The sequence below is a fragment of the Cydia fagiglandana genome, chromosome 25 (genome assembly GCF_963556715.1).
Source record: "Cydia fagiglandana chromosome 25, ilCydFagi1.1, whole genome shotgun sequence".
Lineage (NCBI taxonomy): Eukaryota > Metazoa > Arthropoda > Insecta > Lepidoptera > Tortricidae > Cydia > Cydia fagiglandana.
In genome coordinates this window covers 3,578,935-3,599,146 of record NC_085956.1, presented here as the reverse complement: position 1 = coordinate 3,599,146, position 20,212 = coordinate 3,578,935, and the positions used below count along the sequence as shown (strand labels likewise).

At 38.0% G+C, this 20,212-nt stretch overlaps 2 protein-coding genes across 2 annotated transcripts in view; both read right to left on the bottom strand.

The window, feature by feature from the left end:
• Positions 1–20,212, bottom strand: part of LOC134676799 (uncharacterized) — a 344,277-nt gene that overhangs the window by 185,338 nt on the left and 138,727 nt on the right. The window lies entirely within an intron of this gene.
• The window catches only part of LOC134677135 (serine proteinase stubble), a 65,616-nt gene that overhangs the window by 44,225 nt on the left and 1,179 nt on the right, over positions 1–20,212 (bottom strand). The gene's annotated exons all lie outside the window — the stretch shown is intronic.

Genomic DNA, 20,212 nt, shown 5'->3' with positions numbered 1-20,212 from the left:
TTAAAAAAAATCTTTGTCAATAGGCCTCTTTGATAGGCCTTGATTTGAGTCTGGCCGGTAAGAACATAGACAAAAGTCTGTAATGTCAATGCTGTCATTTAAGTCATTTAACGCCAAAATTATTAATTTTCATATAAAACGATTTATTCACTTGAAATATATTTATTTACCTATTAAATTAAAAATAAAAACTATTCATATGTACGAGCAACATATCTAAATGCATCATCGCACAGACTTAGTTAAATTTAAACCGTTGTCTCTCTTCCTTCCTTGCTGTATTATGAATCCGGCAATGGCGACTTCATCAACAATTCTTATCCGGATTATGAAAAGCCCTAATGTGTGTGTGAAAACCGTTGTAGTAAACCAGAAACAGCGATAATTTCAAGGTAAGAAATATATAAATCTTTAAATAAAAATGAGCGTACTAACGACCAAATTCAAATATAATAATTTAATCTTACTATCCCCGTAAGTCCCGCGGATGCTATATCGCGTCCGAAATTATAATCTAAATCCATCATAGATGTAAAACCTCTCATTGTTTACGAGTAAGCTGGTAAATTTAGACCTTAGGAATTAGCGACGTCAGTAATTAGGAAGTTAGATTATATTGTTTAATTTGTGACTATTTTGTTTTAGAAAGTGAATCATGGCTTGAGCGTTAGATAATAATATAATCCTGGCCCGTCATATAATTTATTGGAAAAAGCTCAAAGGGCACGTATCTGCTGCATATACAGACTAGTTTTCCGGTGACCAAGAACGCTGCGTGGAGCTGTGGAGCAGAAATGTCCGATAACCGGATAGATGTAATAACAACTTGTAACCATTTGCCATATCAATGTATGTATTCATATGTATTGCTCCTAACATATATAGAGTAATCCTAATAGGAATGAAAATATTTATATCTTAATAATACGTAACTTTTTGTAACCTTTTATATTTGACGAATTTTTAAATATAGTACCTAATCATTATCTTATAACGTATTTCTTTATTTATTTGTGATATGCTTATTTAAGAGCCCAACAACGTGCACACTAGCACCACTGCTAAAATAAATAATCGTGATTATTTAAATTTAACGACAGGTATTTAAAAAAGGGGCCGCTACTGACTGTATTGTGTATTTAAGTACCTTTTGAATACATCAAACTAGTTTTTATGTTGCTGGATTCGTCAATCTATGAGCTCAAAACAAAACGGCCGTTTTAGTTTTGAACGGGTAGGTTGACGAATCCAGTAACATAAAAATTAGTTTAATGTATTCAGCAGTGGCGCTAGTGTGCACGTTGATGGGCTCTTAAAAACCTGACCCCAACAAAAAATAAAATAATACAAAAAAAAATTCCCTCTCCGGGATTCGAACCCAGGACCATTAGCTTCCTGAACTGGATTACTGCCAATACCCGCTAGGCTAAACGAGTTGTCAATTCTAATTACAATGGTATCCCACCGAGCGCTAGTAGTATAAACGAACTTTTGAAGGGGACATTTTTTTGTATGGAGTTATCGTTCTTCTCCTAGTGAGTATTATATTCTTTGTATCCAAGTCACATCTAGTCGATATCTAATGTAAATCTAGGTGATCTCTATATCGTCTCTAGATCTTGTGATTATCTCGTTTCCCGAATACGCGTGTTGGATAAAACATTATATGTTTTGATATCCAGCCGTATTCGAACAATGAGATAGGTACGTCAAATACTAGATATCGTCGAATCTTATCAAAATGTATGATCTTAGCTACCGGCTCCGAAGTAACGGAAGCATGTGGCCAGTCACAACTCTGTAGTGGCCTCAGTAGCGGCATTGAAGGTGCAATACACGCAATGAATGACATCTTTCAAAATAATTGTCAACCTAACTCAAACTGGGGAATGCTTCTTGTTGATGCAAATAATGCATTTAATGCTGTCAATAGACAACTGGCTCTTTGGCAAGCAAGAATATATTGGCCACACTGCGCCCGGTTTCTGTATAATACATACAATGGTCACGCGGAACTGGTTATTCGCGATTCCGACATGAGACTATACAGCAGAGAAGGGGTAACTCAAGGAGACCCACTGGCCATGCCTCTGTATGCCCTTGCAACTCTGCCCATCATAAACAAAATGAAAGATGAAAATACCATACAATCCTGGTATGCAGACGATTCCTTAGCACAGGGTAGTCTAAAAAATGTACGAAATTGGTGGAACAATATAAATATGACAGGACCATCCTTTGGCTACTTTCCGCAAGCCAAAAAGACATTGCTCATAGTATCTGAATCTGACAAACAAATAGCTCATCAGATCTTCAAGGGTACTAATCTAACTATTGTCACCGGATCTCGCTTCCTGGGAAGCTACATTGGTGAAGGAAAAGAGGATTTCATAAAAAATAATGTAAATAAATTCGTCTCCACCGTTGAAAAAATATCTCTTATCTGCAAGGATTCTCCGCAAGCTGCCTACACTGCCCTCACCAAAGCAATTCAATTCAAATGGTCATACTTACTACGTGTCCTGAAAAACTCCCACGAATTCTTTGAACCACTAACACATGCCCTACGCACTATCTTCCTCCCAACGCTCTTTGGAAGTGACGTCTCCCCTATTGAAGCCGACCTATTCTCCCTACCTATAAATAAAGGCGGTTTGGCTATTAGCGACCCTTTTAATGCTACTAATTTAAATTATGAAATTTCGAAAAAAAGCTGCACAGCTCTCACGGAAGCCCTTATCGAAAATAAAGAGATTGTTCTTTCAGATCACTATACATTCATAAAAGATGCTCGCAAAGATGGCCGCAAAGAAAAAGAAGACCTTGATAATAAACTTCTAGAATCTACCCTAGCAAAATTTACACCTAACAAAAAACGAGCAATCGAGAGATCCATCGCAGCCAAGATGAAAACGAAGGCCTCAAATTGGCTCTCGGTTATTCCAACAAAAAAAGATCACTTCGATCTATCCCCATACGAATTCAGAGATGCGCTGTCAATACGCTACCATAGAACACCAAACGCCATGCCGCAATCATGCGACGGCTGTGGCAACGGCAGCTTCAACATCGACCACGCGCTCTGCTGTAAAACTGGAGGCCTAATCACAAGGCGGCACAATGAGATTAGAGACTTATTCTGTGAACTTTGTCAACATGCGTGGGGCAACGTAACAAAAGAACCAATAATCTCGGAAAATGACTGCGGCCTACGTGCAGATCTATCTTGTCGTGGCGTTTGGGATGCGCAGAGGGAGGCGTTGTTTGATATCCGTGTCGTCGACACTGACGCTCCTTCTTACCTCTCACGACCCGTCACATCTGTACTAAAATCAGCTGAAGATGAAAAGCAGAGAAAATATTCCACGGCCTGTGAAATGCGACATGCAACGTTCACCCCACTTGTAACATCTGTTGACAGCGTCTATGCACCCCAAATGTCCTCCTTTATAAAACATATGGCAGAAACCATATCTCAACGGTGGAACCGTTCTCTAAGCACCATATTGGGCTGGCTGAGATGTAGGATCAGTATCGCCGTTATACGTGCCACCAGCATGTGTATCCGAGGCACACGCCACCGTTTTAAGTCGACCGCCAGGTGGCTTGGGTTCGACGACGGTGCCGCCCTTCCACACATCGATTGAAACCACTTTTCTACCCTACCCACATATGTATTACCTAACCATTTGCAAGTACATAGTATGATTGTTTTAATATGATAGCTTTTGTAGGTATGTTTAAATCATAATGCAAATATAGCGACATAGAAAATACTAGATATCTGGTATTTGACGTACCTATCTCATTGTTCGAATACGGCTGTTATTAGAATTAGAACAGATATTAAATAACAAAATGAATAAATAGTATTGTGAATAGTTTTATTAGTTGTTAACTAGTTAGTTTAGGTTAAGAAATTAGTGATTTTTGGATTTGCATTGAATTGTATTAATAAAATGAATAAATCATAAATCTAGCCCTAAATTAGCCTGAGGCATTGTTCCCAGGACGCTGGCCGCGTTCCCCCTCTGCACAGCGAGGCTGAGTTTTTGTGCAAAAAAAGGGGCAGCGTAGGTTGCCAGAAATCCAGACTAGTTTGGTAGAAATTTCTTTTACTAACTAGTTTTTTGGTGTCTGACGACCAAGGACCGAGAGTTTCAATTGCAAGTGCCGTAATAGTACAGTCATATAAATACATAATTCGGTTTGTATCTTTTTATACACATTTAAATTTAAATATTTGTTTTATCTAAAATAACATTTTTGACAGGCCCGGGCCCGGACCGTTTTAGCCCATTATTTTTTCTTTCACGGAAAAGTGACTGGTACGAATATTGAGTGATTTTTTGTAATTTGGGGTATTATCTATGAAAAGGGACCTTATTGTCGATGGCGCTTACGCTGCACAGCGTCGCGCGGCATTGGATTTATATCGGAGCATCGTTAATAATGGCGTTAGCGCTATTGACAATAAGGTCCCTTTTCATAGATAACGTCACATTTAGTTCTGAAAATCTTTATATTAATTATCACTCATAATCATATTGTGTGCAACTGCCGGACATGCCATGACATTCAAAAATAATAATCGCACCCTGAACCAGTGGGGAGACACTCCTGACCTCGGGCAAACTCGGCTCCGTTCGACTCAGCTTTGCTCCGAGCAATTATTAGGGTTGGCACCACTTGACGTCCCTTTGCGTACACGATCACAGATAACATAATTTCTTAAATTTTGACAACCCTTAATATTAGCCGAAAGGGATAGTGCAATACATTAGAAAGGGATAACATTAAACGCTGTCAAACTTCGGTTTTGTAAGAAGTGTCCTTTCTGTACGGTAGTACTATTATTTATTCTGTGCCTGAACGAAGATATTCGAAATAATCTTTGACCATAGCTGGGACCTTTTAGATTAGATTAGATTAGACTATAGTTGGGCGACATCACGGTACAGTCGGCGTCAAAAATATGTTTACATATTTCGCCTTACCACAAAGGAGTAAGTTGAAATAGTGTAAACATATCTGTGATGTCGACTGTACAACATATCTGCTTTTTGTCAGTTAAATTCAGCGCCATCTGTGTGTGAGTGTGTGTGTGTGTGTGTGTGTGTGTGTGTGTGTGTGTGTGTGCGCGTGCGTGTGTGTTTGTGTGTGGTGTGGCGCTTTAGCGTCACTTGCACCATCTTACTAACTCGGTTAAACCTGGAGTTACCATGGTTACCAGTACAATTTGATATTTGGCTAATAGTTTAACCGGCTAACCCCGGGTGCAAGTGGCGCTAAACAGATTTTGTACCCTTTGGCTACCCTTTGTTTGAAATATTGGTGCAATGGCGGAGGTACATTTCGTAAACTTGACGAACTTTAGAAAATGTCCTTCTAGCCTAGGCAGCTCTGCATAAGCAAGCAGGGGTGCGATGCGAAACTCCTCTCTTCGGGCAAACTCGGATCCGTTCGGCTCAGCATTGCTCTGAGCAATTATTAGGGTTGACACAACCTGACGTCCCTTTGCACGTCCACAGATAAAAAATGGCTTAAATTTTGACAACCCTAAATAGCCGAAAGGGATAATGCCATATATTAGAAAGGGATAGCATGATTCGACCCTGGACCGCTGTCAAACTTCGGCTTTGTAGGAAGTAACCTTTCTGTACGGTAGTACTATTTATTCTGTTGTGGAGGTTACATTTCGTCGTCTTGACGAACTTTAGAAAATGTCCTTCTAGCCTATAGTCCGTTTTTTTTAGCATTAGAAAGAACTTCGCAGAAGTAAGCTTGTGGTTCCAAATCCGGCACTTTTAGCGGTAATAATTTGAAGTAAATTATATGTGTTGACCATGCTACATTAGATAATTCAATAATTATTACCATATAACGAGCCTGATAAAAACTGCACGCTTACTTCTGTGGAGTTCTTTGTGCTAAAAAAAACGAACTATAGGCAGCTTTGCATAACCTTAGCATAAACTAGTCCTACCCTATGAAACCAGAAGGTCTGACCATTATTTATTGCTAGAGTCCGCCCAGTGAGTCATGTCACAAAAAAACGCGGGAATTTCAGCACAAACCGCACCTGGCAAAAAAAATACTATGAAATTAAATGACAGCTTGAAACTGACAGCTTATTTGATAGGAAAAAAGTTGCCATATAAAGAATTATAAAAAATAGGCTGTGACACGACTTCAGGTCGTCACGACGGTCAGGGCTATAACCGCGAAAATCGAAGTACGCAAATTGCGGGCATTTTTCTCTGTCACTCTAATTACGCCTTCATTGGAGTAAAAGCGAAAGATCCCCGCAATTTGCGAATTTCTGCCTTCGCGGTAGCCCCTCAGACTCTATACGTTTTATCTAATCCTGCGATGCAGAACAGGTTGATCAGGAAGCGAGTGCCGTTAGCGCATGCGCGGGTCGTTGCCTAGCGATACTATAGATATATTATATCTCCTGTAGAGATGACAATCGTAGGTACAGAGGGTCAATTTCACCAAACGAGCATTTTTGTCTAATTCCCATGGAATTTTGAAATACCAACATTACACAAAAAAAAATATGCTGAGAATTTGATAAAAAATATAATAAATATTAATTTTCTTATGGGATAAAAATATTCATAAAACTATAAAAGTTATTTAAATTTAAAATTTTGGTCAGGGCACGGGAATTAGTGTGTCCATGGAAATTAGATTTTACTAGGACGGAAATTAGAACACGGCACGGGAATTGTTTTCTTAACTTATTTTGGTACTTAAAACTATTATTTATGTATATTTTAATCTACAATAATATACTGCAACCACACTGAAGTGGCATCGGACATATTTACCTTCTTTAATTTTAGTTCCGAACGACAAATCTACGAAAGTATGTTACACTAAAAACTACGTATTTGAATAATCCTTTCCTTTATTTTAATGGTAACTAATCTCTCTTTCTTAGTAAAATGTACATATTTCAAAACAATACTTTGAGTAGTTTCGTAAACTTGTCCGCCTTTACATACAAATCTATTAATTAAAAAGTGTCATTATGTATCTGCATGTAGATAGGTACAAGGTGTATGATCTGGTATATGGTCTTATAGGAAATGATACTAAGAAATAAATAGGGGCACATTGAGAAGAAGTTATTGTGTAAGTTAATCTGAAGAAATCGAATATGCTGCCTTCATAAATTAATAACCCAAAAAAATTGTTTGAACACATATGAGGTAAGGTGGGGTAAGACTATCACCGGGGTAAGACTATCACTTGTATGGAATCCTCATACTGTTAGTCTTGCCCTGATCAAAATAAACTAAGTTAGTCTTACCCCGCCTTACTTTACACATAGGTATACGGGGTGTCCCTGCCCTGCGGGAAAATCTTCAAAGTGTAGGTTGGTCATGTAATTTCTCAAAAATATCATAATCTTCCTAAACAATACTTGCTAAAACAATACCCCCTGGCACTGACTAAAATAACCGACTTGGTTTCTCATTACATCCCAAAACTTTTTTGTAGTAGAGTAGAAGAACTGCGTTGCGAGATTTGCATCTTTTTACATGAATTCTTTTTGATAGGATCCCATCTCTTTTTGTAGGCTGTCCTTCTTTCCGGGTAATCATACCCATACCATACTGATACTATGTTTATACATATCATAATACATCTTTATTCATACTCACATCGTCCATCGTAGTGTACCTTTACTTTCCCTACTAATTATAAGAACTAAAAGGTAACGTTGTTATCGCATATATTTCTATAGGATTACAAACTTAATTATGCAGTTATCTTTAGAACGTGACTAATATTGCAGTATTATTAGATTTTTATTGGCTTAAAAAGCTAAAACCTAATTACGTTTCTAATTTGGAACTTGTGGGTATGCTAGAAGTACCTTAAAATAATATTGATTGAGAGTGATTGTGCCAGTGACAAAACTAAGGGATTTTAAAGTGTATTAATTCTTAGACTACATGCTCAAATTAAATGTTATTTAGATAGAATGTTATTGAGATTTGATGGTACGGCCGTGCCACTTTGTTTTGCTCGACTTGGCCGCGGCACTGCCGTGCCCTGAGATCCTTTGTCCTTCTTCAGGCCTCAAACTATCTCCATGCCAAAAATGTATTATCATGATGATATTGTTTCAGCGGCTTAAGCGTGACAAGATAACAGACAGACAGACAGAGATACTTTCGCATTTATAATATAGTAAGAATAGGATATATTTAGTTTTTCTTGTACCTATTAGAAAAGCTAATTTATAACAACTAATCTATTAAACGAGCAATTCTTGTATATATTTCGGGGATCTCGGAAACAGCTCTAACGATTTCGATGAAATTTGATCATATATGGGCGTTTTCTGGGATGAAAAATCGATCTAGCTAGGTGTCTCTGGGAAAACGCGCATTTTTGAGTTTTTATGTAGGTATATGTTTTCCGAGCAAAGCTCGGTCTCCCAGATATTTAAACTTTATACGGCTTACGCTGTCAGCTGTCAAATTTACAAAAAAAACCATTGTAAATTTCATTCATTTTGTTTCATGTAACCTTAGGTACGGGTATTATAATATGTAATAATTCCAAATATGTTTATATAATATTTTAATGTTATAATATGATCAATGAATAAGGTAAGGTGGCGCAAGACTAACATTACGAGGATTCCATACAAGTGATAGTCTTACCCCAGTGTCGTCTTACCCCACCTTACCTTACGTATTAAAATTGTCCGGGTTATTCGGGTCCACCCTGTAAGTATGTACTATAGTACTTATACTAAAAAACCATTCATAGATTTTTGTGCATTCTTTGAGATTTCCTTAAATGTAAAATAGAAAGATATACGTCATATTATTATTACATATAATATATATTCAATGCCAATATATATATATATATATATATATATATATATATATATATATATATATATATATATATATATATATATATATATATATATATATATAATGTCATAATAATATGACGTAAACATTGCCAATTAACTTACAGTGCCCCCAATTAAAAATTTGTTGACAATAAATGTAATACTTTCTAATTCCCGTGCCACTTAATCAGCTGTTTTAGGTAAATATTCTATGGGAATTAGGGCACGGAAATTAGAATTCGTAATAAAAAAATTCGCCAAAAATTTAAATCGTGTTTAACCAAACTGTTATGTTATCGCTTACATAAAGATACATAAAGGGTTCCTAAATATGACAATTGTTATTGAAAAGCTATGTGGGAAATAAAATTTATAAGGGGCATCGAAATTAGAAAAAAATTGTCGCCCACCCGGATTCCGAAATACTTATGCGATTTGCTCGAACACGCCGCGGCTTGACTTACATCCGCTTGCTTTGAGAAAGAGCCGAATACTGCCAGTACAGGTGAGGCGGGACACGAGGCGGTTCAGATACATACATTGGTTGTCAGAGGCCTTTGAGTTTTGCCGACGAAATTTTACTCGCGCGCTCGGACAAAATTTAAACTTCGATCACGAGTTATTTACCACAATGAAGTTAATAGTGTATGTGCTCAGTGATAGTAAATATCATATATTTTAAGTATTTGACACTAAATTAGTGATACTAATGTAGAATTTTTCATAGGATTTTTCATTATGCTCAAAAGTAGATTCCGGACAGGGCACGGGAGTAGTAATTTGAGCCTTTAGGTATTTTTAAGTGTACTCTAAAAACCAATTAATCAGTGAATTCATGTGTAACCCGGTGTGAAAGTGTGGCTTCTTTATGTAAAAAAAAAAATGGTAAGTATTATCTGATGCTAACCCGCGATTTTCATCATGGACAGAAAAAAAATCGTGTTCAGAAATTGACCCAGATGTAGCTGTAGGGCTTAATTATTTTCCTTCGTATTTTCTCGGAAACGTACGAACGTGCCTTGGTAGAATAGTCAGTCTCGGTACAAAGAGTACTGACGTTGACTGAAGTAGCATGACAAATACGAAAGTTTGCGAGAAAATACGATGGAAAATACTACGTTACTACTACTACGTTACTTCGCTGGCTCAGCGACCCGAAGTGGATCTTGGCCTCCGACACTAGGTTGCGCCATTCGTTCAGGGACGTTAACCCTGAAGGAGGATAACAATCTCTTGGTGGCAGAGAGGAAGATCTTTAGAAAGATCCTAGGCCCTACAAGACGTGAGGGTGGCTCTTGGAGGAAGAGGAGAAACTTGGAGGTTGAAGAACTGGTGGGCGAGCCCAACATCATCGGCGAGAGCAAAGCTGCTCGACTTCGCTGGCTCGGCCATGTGGAGAGGATGGGAGAGGATCGTGCGGCTAAAAGAGCTTATCTGGGCCGACCAACTGACGGAGACGTCCGGTCGGAAGGCCTAGGTACAGATGGATGGACGAGGTCCAGAAAGACCTATGTGGCATGCAAGCGGCTGAATGGCGTCAGATCGCACAGGAAAGGACGATGGAAAATAATTAGGTATACACTATTTAATTACATGTATATCTCTTCTTCGCCAACCCGCCTGCCAAGCGTGGCGATTATGGCATTCACCCCCCATCAAGAGGGGGAGGCCTATGTTCAGCAGTGGACGTCTTATGGCTGAGATGATGTTGATGATGATATCTCTTCTTCTATCTATTCAACTGTTTTCTTATATAATATACAAATAAGATAAGAGATAAAACAAATATGTATATTTTTGATTAGTGCTGACGTAGCTACGTGTAATAGACTTGGATCTTCCGAGTTTAGCAAGACTTGGGAATAAACAAAATACGCAAATAAATTTTGCTAAAATTGTCAGCAAAAAGCCTAAAATAAAACCTACTAATTAATAAATTCCGTGCACAGCACATTAAATATTATGTCATAGAAATATTTACCTACTGATCAAGGTTTAAAATTTTGCTGAGATTAAAAAATGTTCATGTAAATAATAAAAATCATTAATAAGGTAAGTATCGGGGTGATTGCCCCCAAAGTATTTTACAATATAAGTAAGCATAGTGAGTAAACTATACTTATATACCAATGACAAACAACTCAGAAAAAAAGCGGCCAAGTGCGAGTCGGACTCGCCCATGAAGGGTTCGGTAGCAGCAAGTACAACATAATAAAATTGCGGTTTACGATTTATGACGATTAAAAAAAACTACTTACTAGATCTCGTTCAAACCAATTTTCGGTGGAAGTTTGTATGGTATTTTAGAAGTTACAGGGGGGTGAGACACATTTTACCACTTTGTAAGTGTCTCTCGCGCAAACTATTCAGTTTAGAAAAAATATATATTAGAAACCTCAATATCATTTTTGAAGACCTATCCATAGATACCCCGCACGTATGGGTTTGATGAAAAAAAAAATTAAGTTTCAGTTCTAAGTATGGGGGACCCCCAAAATTTTTTTTTTCTATTTTTCTGTGAAAATCTTAATGCGGCTGCGAAAATAGCTACGGAACCCTAAAAACGGACAGGTATCATACTTTTAAAAATTCGAATAAATGAATAAAAAAAATCATTCATAGACGCGAAGAGACGTAGCAACACGAAACAAGACGTCAGGAAAAACTATGTAGTGAGACCGGCAACGCACGTGTGACACCCTCACTTTCAGTCTACGGTCACCGCATTCCATCAGGCGAGTCATATTGTTGTTTACCATCAAGACCCTCAAGACTATGGAGTATTCGTGGTTCAATTTTGAAATCTTTCACTTGCTCGGGTATCAATAGGTCAAACAGATTACCCACAAGCTGTTAACTATTGCCCACAGGAGAGAAAAATGTACAGTTCGCGCGAACACAGTTTTCTCTCCTGTAGGCAATAGTTACCAGCTTGTGGGCATGTAAGTAATGATTTTATCATAGTTCTCTAAATAAAAGGAGGACCTTTTCACGTGGATAAGGGTTAAATAAGAAAATTAACCTTTATAGGCCTTAACTCTTGTGTATGTCTACAGGAGAGACGTAACACAGTAATCTGTTTGGCCCCAATTAGCACGAGCGGTTAAACAACAACTTTGCCCCCTTGTAAAACAAATAACAAATAGTATTGATATCCGAGCAAGCAAATGATTACAAAATCCAAGCGATAGATTCGAAAAGTGGAATCTTGAACAATTTGGTTTCAGAATTTTCTCTCAGAATCTTAAGGTAATATTTCGTAGAAAGAAATCAGCGTTTAATTTGCATATGACTCAGTGGGCAGATGCAATCGCGAAGGGAACAGGTTCGAAGCTGCACAGGTGATTCACACTAATTATAGAGGGACAGGAATTCGACAGGAAATATTGCAAAGCTCAGAAATTCTTAGTTGAGAAATTTCTTCTGAGTCAGAAGGAAAATATCGTCGGCTTAAGTAGTAAATAGGGAATGCAAATCGGTTATTTTTTGTATGGAAATAATCGGTTATTAACCGAAACCGCGGTTATTTCCATACAAAAAATAACCGATTTTCATTCCCTAGTAGTAAACCGGCGTTCAGTTACCTATAGTATGAATTATCTGAGGTGATTTTTTCGAGTTCAGGTGCTAATCCATTAAACAAAAGCCTTTGTTTCTTTTAAGAGCGGTCTACAGCACGTGCCAAAGCAACCATGTCGTTTAAAAAGCAACTATTATGATAGTATTAAGGTTCAAATTCATATGATAGCTTGTCTCCGAATGGGCTGTTTCATGAATCTGAACCATATAATTAGAACGGTAAATTTGCTTTTTAAACGGGCTAGTTCCCGTTACTTACATCGGGGCTATTAGTAGTAAGCATTATAACCACTGCATGAAGGAAACAATACCTTTTGTTTAACAGATTAGGGTCCGAGCCCGAAAAAATCACCTGAAATAATTCATACTACATATAATTATACGGCAAATAATGATGACGGTATTCCCTTTTGCAGAGTTGCTCCTTTTGACTCTCAGATTGATTTACGAAAGGTAGTCAATCGAATTTTTGATGCAAAATTTTGACTTAAGGGGGCCCCCCGAAATTTGTAATATAGGTATGATATACAAAAAAATATGCATAATACTAGGTGTAATTTTTGTGATTTGAGAGTTATCTAATGCTATAATAACAGTTAAGCTTTGAGTATAATCGCGTACCTACATACATACATATATGGACACTGGAAGTGTTATATCATAAACGTCAATGTTCTATGAAATTATAACGTTTAAAATAACACTTGCACACGCTGTGCTATCAAGCATGGCGCAGAGTTAGCTTAGTCTGACCAAGGCAGTAAGCGCTAATATCATTTTATCAACGAAATGGGGTTAGCCGGTCGAAGTTTTTAGCAGATGGCGCCATCATAGCTTGCTTTGTCAATCCCTAGAATTGTTCCAAATTTTTGTTTTTTTTTTAATACCCTAGATGCCAGCCTTTTAAGCCTAATCTCATAGAAAAAGGGGCAAGCTATGATGGCGCCATCTATGCAAACCTTTGACAGTTGCCAATGCCATTGACAAATACAGTAGCGAGGTTTATACTAACAATCTAGACACGCGGCAGCGTGTCAAGCCAAGTTCAAGCAAAGGAACTGGCTAGCCAGCGCCGAGTGTAATATTACACGATCCACTTGGTGCCACTTTTGACCCTTCTATAACTCAAAACATCTTTGACGTAAACACATAAAACTACGTGTGTTTAATTATATCCATAAGGATATCTAGAAGCCCAAATTTCGTGAAGCTAGCTCAAACGGTTATAAAGGTATGAAGGTCAAAAAGTCGTAAATTTTAAGACTGACTTATGACTTATAGTACCTAAACCTAACCTACTTCCAGATGACCTAGAAGGATGAAATTTGGAATCCAGCTTGGTTATTGTGTGTAACCGTAGGAAAAAATCTAAAAATAAAACAAAGTTAAAAAATAGGGGGGGTCCCCATACAAAAAAAACATTTTTATTGGGACTGACATATAAGTACCTAAACCTAACCTACTTTCAGATGACCTAGAAGGATGAAATTTGGAATCCAGCTCGGTTATTGTGTGTAACCGTAGGAAAAAATCTAAAAATAAAATAAAGTTTAAAAATAGGGGGGGTCCCGATACAAAAAAAACATTTTTTATTGGGACTGACATATAAGTACCTAAACCTAACCTACTTCCAGATGACCTAGAAGGATGAAGTTTGGAATCCAGCTCGGTTATTGTGTGTAAGCGTAGGAAAAAATCTAAAAATAAAAAAGTTAAAAAATAGGGGGGGTCCCCATACAAAAAAATATTTTTTTATTGTAGCGTTGGAACCGTTACAAGCAGTGGCCTATTTTATAAAGCTACAAGTTACAATTTACAAGCGGAAGTCTCGTTCTAACACATAGGGTTAGAAAGAGACTTCGGCTTGTAAATTGTAACTTGTAGCTTTATAAAATGGACCACTGATATTTGAAACTACCCCAATATATGTATTATTATATTTGCTATATTAAAATAAAGTTTAGTCAAAAAATAAGTGGTGTCCCCATACAAAAAACTTGTAATACGCTCTAAACAACCGGCCAACGGTGTGTCGTCGGCGGCGCGCGGCACCACATAATTATACAAAGAACAGAAGTAAAAACCATACAGCGGAAACACAAGAAAAAACATTAAATCTCAATACCTGCCTAGTTTTCTTTACAAAAAGTATTGATATCCCACCAAAAACATAAATGTAAAAAAGGAGAGCCAAGTTCAATACAAAAATTATGCTTGGCTGTGGGGCTCGCCGCAAAAAGAATGGAGATCTAAATGAGTGCCACTGCCAAGTTCTATGCAAAATCCAAATATGTATTTATAGGAACAAAATAACATTATAAACAAGTATTAAACTCTATTTCTTTGCTTTATTGGATATCTATAACAATTGCTGTTATTTAAAAAAATGTGAGATCTTAAAGTAGGTTAAATTTGGCTTGGCCAGATTTTATCAGAATTACAATATATATAAAATGATTGATGTAATGAAAACTGGCCAAGTCAAATCTAACCTACTTTAAGATCTCACATTTTTTTAAATAACAGCAATTGTTATAGGTATCCAATAAAGCAAAGAAATAGAGTTTAATACTTGTTTATAATGTTATTTTGTTCCTATAAATACATATTTGGATTTTGCATAGAACTTGGCAGTGGCACTCATTTAGATCTCCATTCTTTTTGCGGCGAGCCCCACAGCCTAGCATAATTTTTGTATTGAACTTGGCTCTCCTTTTTTACATTTATGTTTTTGGTGGTAAAACATACAAAATTAAGAAATGCGTTTATTTACATTTAAAGCTCGAAACAAAAACCATAATATCAAAACAAACCAGAATACACACCATTCTGGTTTTTAAAGGTAATTTTAGCAATTAAAGTCAAAAATTATGTAAATTTTCTTTGTAGAAAACAAAGGAACGACTAACGGGGATTAACAGCGTTTATTAGAATGTAAAAAGACGAGGAATTAAAAAACTTTGTAATTATTTGCTCAGCGTATTAGTTTAACAATCCAGCGAGGAAATGATGCCAACGATATCGGTACTATGCCTCAGGGGCCTTTTTTAGATTTAATATAGTTTTATTTATTTAGTCTTATTATATTTTTAATTTAGTTTTTAAGTAACTACTTACAGTTTTATTTATTATTTATAAGTTTGATGATATTCGCTACCTGAGGGCCTACCGCGAACCACGTTCGACGTGTTGCCTCCCTGTCACAGTTATGAACAAATTTACAAGTGCGACAGAGAGGCAACACATCGAACGTGGTTCGCGGTAGGCACTCTGGTTCCGAGTTTAGTGTTTCTAAAGCCCTTTACGTGGAACAAGTTATTTTGTAAGACAAAAATGACCATGAAACCGTGTTTTTGGCATTTTTATTTTCTAATACAGAATGATGACAGGGTTTAATTTTTTATCATTTCTGGAAAATAAAATAAAAACCGTTCGCATCTTTTTTGTAGACAAGTTAAAGGAATCATAAACATTTTTTACGCTGCACTTGCACCCCTACCGGCGTCATAAGGTACAAGGATTAAAATTGAATACAGAAAAATCTTCGCCGTTCAAATTTAACCTATATTAGTTTGACATAATGTGCCCATGTCGAATACTAGTGCAGTGTCGAGCACTATAATACTTGAAACCTCACAATTTTTCAGATAGAGAAATATGGGATATAAAATAAGTATATATCTTCGTCGTATCGTCATGCTCTACCACCTCCTGCGGACTCGCATTTTGTGTGCGATCGACGTGGCAAGAAATGCTGCTATAGGACTTTATAGCCATCAACGGCGATGCGGGACCCCATAAACCCATAAGATCATACATAGATAAATTAGAAGCACTACAAATTAGATTCCTAAAACTACTCGTAAATAAGAAAACCAGAAACAGCTGTAAAAACGATTATTATAAATAAACTATTCAAAATTTGCAAAACACTACCAGTTAGTTTAAAGCACAAATTCCTTCTAGCAGTTAACAACCATGGCAATGAAGAGCATAACTCAATACTAATAGAACATAAGCATAAAACAAGGGCAGTAACTGCGCGAAAATTTGAAGTCCCCCGGGTTAGCAACTATTTCATTGGTGATAGAACTCTTAGGAAAAGAGTTCCGTATTTCCTGAATAGTCTACCCGAGAACATTCGGCATGAGCCAAATAAAAATAAATTTAAAAGTGCCCTAAAACTGTACCTATTGCAAACACTTAAGTGACAGTTGCACATGTGCAAGTGCCACTAAGTGTTTAGATTTAATAATAATTTAAAATTAGTACTCACTTAAATACATGTGTATGTAGAGACTCTTACCTGCAGGCAAACTGTAAATACAGTTTTGCAGGGACCTGTTCAATTATATGTTCTGTACTGTGTGTTAATAATAATAAATAAATAAATAAATAAGCACCGCAACAAGCATCTACAGTCAGCAGCAATAGTTGCTAAGCGGGCAAGGTGTTCAAAAATACCTTGACACACTCTTTTTCTCTCAACATTAAAGTCGTGTCAAGATCATTTTGAACACCTGGCCCGCGTAGCAACTTATGCTGCCGATTGTACAACAGATGATGTGGCCAATGATGATGAAGGAGTCGGGTGGCTGCAACTTGTATGGGAACTGCACGCCGAAGCAGTCGAATTGCAGTCGGGGGTTGCATTCCATCTATGCCAGCCCTATAACAGCGTCGTTAACTTTTATTTGACCCCATTGTGTTTGACCCCATTTCGCTGGCCCAATATTACAGGGTTCTATGTTCAACTTTTATTGAACTGAAATATGAACATTGTGACATTTAGTCGAACTATCTTGAAAATGTTACATAGAGGTACATTAATATAGAGATGACACGGGGGAGGGGCCAAACGACCGAACGAGATGCACTTATGGAAATTTCGGTAGGAGTAGCAGAGAAAGCGGTATTATTGCTTGTCCTTGTCACAGTCTCACTTTTTGTTTGTTCCCCACCAAAAATTTAGTATGATTTATGGTGGGCAACAAATAACCCGACCGAATTACGTAGATTGTTTTTGGTATGTTGTCAGGAATGTTAAAACGTGTTTTTAATACTGTCGCTTTGCGTATGTTTTGTCCCTCACGGAGGCACGCGTATAGGCACGCGTATAGGCACGCGTATACCTAGCTCATCTATGTAATACTAGGTCAACCTATGCATAGAACACTGTAATACTACATGACATGACACTAAATGTATGACGTGTAATAACATTGTATCTGTTTTACCAATAAGTAATCTGAACCTACGTCCCATCGACCAGCAGGCGTGCTGGCGCGGCGGCGGACACTCGGGAGCGTCTAAAGGTAGCCAAGTACAGCTGTCTCGGCGCCCAATACGAATTCGTCGCATTTGGCGTCGAGACACTTGGTTCGTGGGGCAGAGGCGCACATATGCTCATTAAGGCGCTTGGGAAAAGGTTGAGGGAGGCAACGGGTGACCCCCGCGCGGGCAGCTTTCTCGCGCAGCGAATTGCCATCGCAATCCAGCGCGGGAACGCTGCCTGCGTGTTGGGCACCCTCCCGAGGGCTCCAAATTTTGATAGGTATTTTTAATTTTTAGTTTTAGTTATTTTAATTGTAGTTAGTTTTATATTCCTATTTATGTCTTATAGTAATTTATGTAATTTAATATTTTGTCAGTGCAATAAATTTATCTGAATCTGAATACTGGGCCAGCGATTTGTTAGTTGTTAGGCCACATTTGCTGCAAAGATTGGCTACGTCAGTCACCTGAGAGCGCACCAGCGACGCTCTCAGCTGTAGCATAGCAGTCGCTGTAGCCGAAAACGGCTAGGAGGATGATGATGATGATAATGAAGTTGTTAGGAAATATTATGGCAAAAATGCCGATGCAAGCACGAACGTCAAACACTGCCTCCCCTATGTGATGCAAATCACATGTGCATTGTGTTGTAATTCTTACGCATTTCTGATAGCAAACGTGCGGGTTCCGCACAGCTAGAAATTTCGCAAAATTCTGACAATTAATTCAGTAAATGACGACAGAGATGCAGCAATACGTAGAAAAGAAACATGCAGATATGTATATCTACCGTGTATAACGTATGACTGCGTCCCGTCCCTGTTCTTCAGCTACTGAATTAAGTGATCATCATCATCTTCATATCAGCCAGAGGACGTCCAGTGGACATAGGCCTCCCCCAAAGAGTGCCACAATGACCGGTCTTGCGCCACCCGCATTCAGCGGACTCCCGCGACCTTTACCAGGTCATCAGTCCACCTTGTCGGGTCTAACCACGCTGCGACTTCCGGTACGTGGTCGCCACTCGAGAACCTTTCCGCCCCAATGGCCATCGGTTCTACTGAATATAATATAATGGCTCCTCTACAAGATGGGCCAACGCCGGCCACTCCAAGGGACGCATTTATGCGTTAGAGGGAGCAAGTGATATTGCTATCTGATTCTACCGCATGGCTGCGTCCCTTGGAGTGGCTGGCGTTGGCCCATCGTGTAGAGGAGCCATAAGGTGTGTGAAACCGTGAAACACTTTACACGGTCAAAGTAAACTTCACATTTTCGAGTATGGATAGGGTACCTACAAATTGTTGAACTTGTACAGTCGCCATCAGATATATCGGAGCGGCCGAGGTGTTTAAAAATATCTGAACGCGCACTCTAGCGTCTTGACAATTGAGGCGTGTTCAGATATTTGTGAGCGCCTTGACCACTGTGATGTATCTGATGGCGACTGTACCAAGGAAAGGGTGTACGTTATTTTTGAATATCTATGAAAAATAGCGGTCACATTGCTAATCGTATTTATTTACGTCTAATATATGGAACTAGGTTATCGTCACCGACTCCGTATGACGAAAAGAGTCAAATCAAGTTTGTGATAGGTAAAATGACGTTGGTGTTATTCTCTATATTAGAGATATGGTGACATAGGGTCATCGCGTCAGTTCACCCGGTCAGCCTGAGGGGTGCGAAACTCCTGACTTCGGTCAAACTCGGCTCCGCTCGGCTCAGCATTGCTCCGAGCAATTATTAGGGTTGGCATCACTTGACTTCCTTTTGCGTGCACGACCACAGATAAAGATAATCACTTGATTTTTGACAACCCTAAATAACCGGAAGGGATAGTGCCATATATTGGAACGAGACAGCATGAATCGACCCTGAACCGCTGTCAAACTTCGTTTTTGTAGGAAGTTTCCTTTCTGTACGATAGTACTATTAATTATTCTGTGGTATTACACACACACAGGCAAATATTACCTATGCTTCAAAGACGAAACGTCGTCGGGATGTAATTTAAATTCATTACAGGACGCCATATAATCCGTTTAAAAATATTTTTATTTCATGAATATCTATCGCAGTAACCAGAGACAATATGAATAAAGAAAAAATACTTAAAAGTAAGTTGTAAAAACACTAGAAACAAATACTTGAATACCTTTTGTCTGTAATAAATGACTCATTACTGCAACGGCAACAGACTGAAGACACAATCTCACTTTCGCATAACTAAAATATTGGTGCCAATTATCTATGTCGCCTCTTTGTTTTCCTTCTTTCCTGTTGTATCATCTATGGAACACAAAACACTAAGCAACCTTATTGCAAAGAGTTAAGATATATATTCCATTGACACGACTTTGAAAAGGATTCAAAATTCGAAGCGACCTCGATTGACCGTTAGCACCGTTCTATAAATGTCAATCTTAAAATATGATTTGAATAAAATATTGAAAAAAAGCGTTGGAC